We start from the raw sequence: 6,000 nt of genomic DNA, 5'->3' as shown, positions 1-6,000 counted from the left end.
AAGTGCGGAACCTCGTATCCCATAGAATTGTAATTTGCGCAGTAAAATTTCGTGACAGACCGAGTCGAAGGCCTAATGTTGAGGCACCTGCCTGTTTGGCCAATGTATCTCTTCCCACAGGATACGGGCAGAGAGTAGACGACGCCGGTTTTGCAGGGGACGAGTTGTTCTGGATGAGTCTGCCCACACCCACGGGCGATCAGAGGATTGTTTACCTTCATGGGGCATAGGCTTGTTTGGCGCTGAAAAGACGACGTCAACCAAACAGGCAGGTGCCTCAACATTAGGCTTCAAGAGCACAGGAACAATGTAGACAGTATTGCAATTTCTGGGCACCTTGCCAAGCACTCCAAAAAGTGCAAACGTAAGGATGTTGATCCGGACAAAACCTCTCACCCAGATTTCAATCGCTGCACAATTCTTGCTAGAGGACGGCACAGGATATCCAGGGAAATCGTAGAAGCGTTCGAAATCCACAACGCAAAGGAACAATGTGTGAGTACACCCTCCCTGTGCTTGTCGCAAAAAGAATTGGATTTTCTTAGAGGCAGGGTAAATGTTTAATCCTGTTCTTAAATGCCCCTATCTGTCATTTTTGTTAATCACCTTGTGCCACGATTTTAGTCCCGTTTTTTACCGTTAGTTTAACGCTGTTTTTTTGCTTTTTGGCTATATGCATATCTGTTTTCATTGCTTTCACTTTCCGTCCCGGCCTCTTACACCGTGGTTTTTTATCGCTTTTTGTCCTTCTTTCGGCCTTTTCACCTTTTTATCGTTTTTACCCTTGGACGTGACTACACTGTTTCGGTGATTGTGCAGGGTCGCCTTGGACACACCCCCTCTTTGTACTTTATATATGTGTCCTGCATCGAAATAAAATTTCAGTTGTTAGTCAGCGCCCGTGTCTGTGTCTTCTTCCTTCGTGTTTCGTTCCGTTCCTTGCGCAGTTTTATTACAGCATCGTAACAGCGACTAGGATCTTCTTCATTAAAAACGAGTGACCAGTACTTCTGAAATCATGCGTCGAAAGCAATTTATAGTTTCGTCATTAACTTTTCGATAGAAAGTGTTAGCTGCGCTATTAGAAAAAGTTTTCCTCGAATGGGGCAAAAAGACAAAAAATGGAAGATTGTCGCTAACATCGCAGGCCATCACACCCGACTGGACATCATTTGGTAAGAAATCCGTGAAACATAAATCGAGAGCAGTTCTGGTACTTGTGGTAATTCTTGTTGGCAGGTTTATAACATTTGCACAGCTGTAGGTAGACATCATACCAATAAAACTCTTAGAAACTGTACTCTCAGTCAATATATCTATGTTAAAATCACCCAGCACAACAGATTGGCTATGTCCTGTAAACGAGCGAAGTACACTGTCAAGGTAGGAAAAAAAGCGTTCAACTTTACCAGACGGGGGTCTATAAACAAGAATTATAATAACACCACAAGGTTCGGCAACAAGTACCTCAAAATCACAGTCAACAACAGAAAACGACTCTAGGGAGGCGAGTGATACACCATCACGAAAATACAGAGAGACACCGCCCCCTTTTTTGTTGTCTCTGAACAAAGACACATGAGAATAGTCTTCAAATTGAGCAACGGCAGAAGAATCAGTGAACCAGGTTTCTGTAAATGCTAGAACATCAAATTTATGGTGAAATAAGTTCAGATAAGCGCCAATGGCATCTCCTTTGTTTCGAAGACTTTGTGAGTTTAAACAAAACAAAGAAAGAGGCTTATTTGAATGGGAAGGTAATCCCATTACCGTATCTTTAAATTCATGTATCGCGTAGTAACTGCGGTTTTGTGAAGGTGCTTCGTAATCCATACTGCTAGAAGAGATAAAGAAAAACAGAAAAAAACTGAGTTGATGGACGCTCACGCCTCCGAATCATCACTTTCCTTGATATTTCACAGATCTGCCTCACATGAAATCCGCAGAATTGGTTCTCCTGGGCCCTTGCGAACCATCACCTTTCCATTCTTCTGCCACGTGAAGCAATAACCCATCTGCTGTGCCCTTGTGCGTGCCAGCCACAAAAGATGCTTGTTTCGACTGGTAAGGATATCGTAGTAGCGGACTTCTGATTCACTGTCAACCAGTTGCTTACTCTTGCTCTCTCTTTTGTTTTCCGAGAAACGAACCGCACTAGAATGGGAGCATTTCGCCCTTTTCTTGTGGAAAGACGGTGAATGTCGTCTTCAACAAGCGAACGAAGGCCAAGGGAAGCAGCCAACTCATTGATTTTAGGCAAAAGGTTTTCATTTTCTTCCCCTTTGACCCCATCAATCTCGAGAACAGACGTACGCCGTAAAAGTCCACCCTTCAAAGAAATCCAGGCCTGTTTGAAAGGCATCAATAGTACACGGCGCATGGTTCTCAACTTGAAGTGAGCAGGCACATAAACTTGGTGAATTTGTCAGGCATAGTGCGCTCGTGTGCAGGTGTTCCAGCGCCACGCTTATGTGCCGGTATGTTCTTGGGAAGCGATCGCGTCGAGGTACGGCCTCGCGTGCAAGAGGACCGGGGTTCCGATCCCGGTGCCGAAAAGTTCACCACCGGGTATCAAAAAAGGAATACCGCGTGTCGATGGAATTGCATATCCAGGCCTGCATAACCAACAACGCACTCCCTGCGAAGCACATGCTGGTGGGCGTGTTGATCCATATTCAGGAAAGTATTTTGGAACTTAGGCATATAGCCGATCTTAGTTAAAGAAAGTCTGTTGCAAGTAAAGCTCTAGTAATGTTCCCTCACTTCACCCGTGTTCGCCTTTGCGCTATCATGTATTTCCTGTGCACTGCCTCACCTTAGGTGGATTCGGGCACACCGGTGTAGTACATGGCCACAACCTCTTGCTTGGGCAAACCAGTTAACCCTCGGCCCCCAGTTCTTCTTTTATTCCTTTAATCAAGCATCACACATCACGGCATACCCCACCGCACCAGCCATCACTTTCCAGCTGCGCGCCCACGAGCTCGAACCACTACACTCACTGCTTCCTTTTTCTTCCGAACCGCCAGGGACAGGAACGGCCTGCCCCCGGCCATCGCTTCTGCCACATGCCCATCTTCGTTTTTGGAGCTTTTAAATGGCCACTTTGTTGAACGGTTACGTGTCAAAATATGTTTTTCTATATCTACGACCTAGTAACTAATAATACCGCTTCCTTAATTGATCAGATCATTCACTACATACTCAATTTAACTACAGCATGTCTTCATCACTCACTGCGCACCAACACGTCTACTACAAAACATCGGCTCTTGCTTCCTACACTACGCACCAATTATGATCGACAAACATCGCAATTTACGTGTCCTTATTTGTGGAATAGTCTTGATTATAATGTTCAAATTTCACATATTCTTCATGCCTTTCAAAAACAATTGAAACATTTTCTACTGAATTCATCCTAGTCTACATTCTTTAGTGCTTTGGTTTGTGTTGTTTGTCTAAAAATAAAATATTTAATTGATGATTTCACTAGTATCCAGTGCCTACTCCTCTAATATACTTATTGCTATTTAGTTGCGTCATTTGTTGCTGTCGTCTGCATCATATGTATGAGCTTATAGTGGTCGGGACCCCTAAACAAATTTTGTTGGGTCCCTGAAGTTGTGTGTTTGTATTTCATGTTTTATGCTAAATAAATACGCTTTCTTTCTTGCTCTCTTTCTTTCTTTCTTTCTTTCTTTCTTTGTTTATTTCTTTCTTTCTTTCTTTCTTTCTTTCTTTCTTTCCTTCTTTCTTTCTTTCTTTCTTTCTTGCTTTCATCCTTTCTTTCTTTCCTTTTCACTCTATTTATTTCTTTCTTTGTTTCCTTCCTTCTTTCCTTCTTTCTTCCTCTCTTTCCCTCTTCCTTTCTTTCCTTCTTTCTTTCTTTCTTACTTTCTTTGTTTCTTTCCTCCTTTCTTTCTTTCTTTCTTTCTTTCTTTCTTTCTTTGTCTCTTCCTTTTTTTCTTTCTTTCAAAAAAAAAAACTGGCCCTTATGTAATCCCCCTACTGGGTACTTCAAGGTAATAAATTAAACTGAACCGAACTGAACTGAAGTGGACGCTCATTAACTAGCTAGCTGTAGAGGAATTCAGGACATCGTTGCAGATCATTGCTATGATTCTCAGAAACTCAAAACGCGCCTACAAGCCTTGAAAACTGGCGCTACACCACCTAAACTCGACGCCACTCCATGGCCTCTTGCCTACCGTGAGCCCGCTAGCGACTGCAGCGCCACCTCGCTTGTTTGCAAACTTCGAGGAGGTCTGTAGCAAGGCAATGCAATCAGCGAATCGCAGATTACTTAGGTATTCTCCACTGACTCCTATCCCCAGCAGTTCTCATTTCAGGCCCCGTAATACCTCCTGTAAACAGGCGGTGAATAGCATTGACGAGGTCATGCCTCCCTGCCGGACGCCCTTCCTTATTACAATTTTATTGCTTACTTTATAAAGGACTATGGTAGCTACGCGTCGTTATAGATATCTGCCAGTGTTTTCAAATAAGGTTCTTCTACACCCTGATTCCGCAGTGAAGTCGCCTACGTCTAGTAGTACAATGTACTGCGATTTCAATTTCTTCATTGCCAATTCCATGTCTTCATAGAAGCTTTCAACGGTCTGTTGGTCATAGCTGGATATAGGCGCGCAGGCCTGCACCACCTTCAGCCTTATTAAGCCTAATTACGATAGCTGCCACCCTCTGGTTGAAACTGGTTGGTATGGTTGATACAGTTAGCTTAAACGCGAAGCTAAGACTATTTGCTGACGACTGTGTCATATACAGCCCCATTCGCCATCCCACCGACAGTCACCTCCTCCTGCAAAAGGACATTCATGCAATAGCTACATGGTGCGACCCATGGCTCATGAGTTTAAACCTTGAAAAATGCCAACTCTTGTCATTCTCTCGCCAGCGCACTGTAATCCAGCACACTTACAGCATTAACACGGTTCCGATTGCTCCAACAACATCTTACGAGTACTTTGGTTTACATCTGACAACGTAATTCTCTTCGGTAACTCACGTCCAAACGATATGTTCCGATGCCTCACGTGTCTTAGGTTATCTCCGGCGAAACCTAAAAACAGCATCTCCAGATGTTAAAAAACTGGCTTATAAAACATCCGTCCGAACCAAACTTGAATTCGCATCATCTATCTTGCATCCATCTCAAGCATACCTGTCCTCCGAAATCGAGGCCATCCAAAATCGCGCCGTCAGGTTTATCACCTCAGAATATTCCGAAGAAGCAAGTAGCACTGCTATCACTTGTATCACGCCGCATAATTTCACGCCTTTGCCTGCTTCACCACTTCTTCCACCATCCAGATTCAAGACACCCACTTCTAAAATCCCCGGTGTGAACTTAAAGTCGCCTTAGCCATAGCCACCCCATAGCTGGTATCAAGACCCGTACATTAGCAATGAATAGTTCATTTTTCCCCAGTGCAATAACACTCTCGAATGCCCTACCTACAGACATGAATTTATGCAACGATTCAAAGTCGTTTCGTACAGAACTCGCCCATCATCTTCAGAATATGTGAATACTTCGTCATTTTTACCACGTATTGCGCAATGACTTTCATCTGTGCCCACTGCCGAAAGCGAATTCTTTTCTTTGTATGCTTTCACTGCGCATGCAAACCCTTTATCCTTTTTCTTTATTTTTTCTCTTTAGCTTTTGAAGTTTTCTAGTGTGTGTTCATTGTACGTGCGTTTTTATACTTGTTTTATACCAATTGTAGCCCCTCCTTATGTAATGCCCTAGGGCCTTTAAGGATAAAATAAATGAAATGAAATAAATATCTTGCCAGCTATATCCTGAATTATGAAGGATTCCAAACCTAGTTCTCGTTAGTTCGCTAATCAACGATATCACTGTACGTGCCCGCTCCTTGGTAATGCACACGCCTCACCTTGTCGTCCTAACATGAACAAGCCGTATGACATCCCATTTAATGCCCAGTACTTGCTCGAATAGAACTGCTGGCT

Source organism: Amblyomma mixtum, chromosome 5 (assembly GCF_055824585.1).
Source record: "Amblyomma mixtum isolate Tamu chromosome 5, ASM5582458v1, whole genome shotgun sequence".
NCBI lineage: Eukaryota > Metazoa > Arthropoda > Arachnida > Ixodida > Ixodidae > Amblyomma > Amblyomma mixtum.
Note: the sequence above shows the minus strand (reverse complement) of the source record.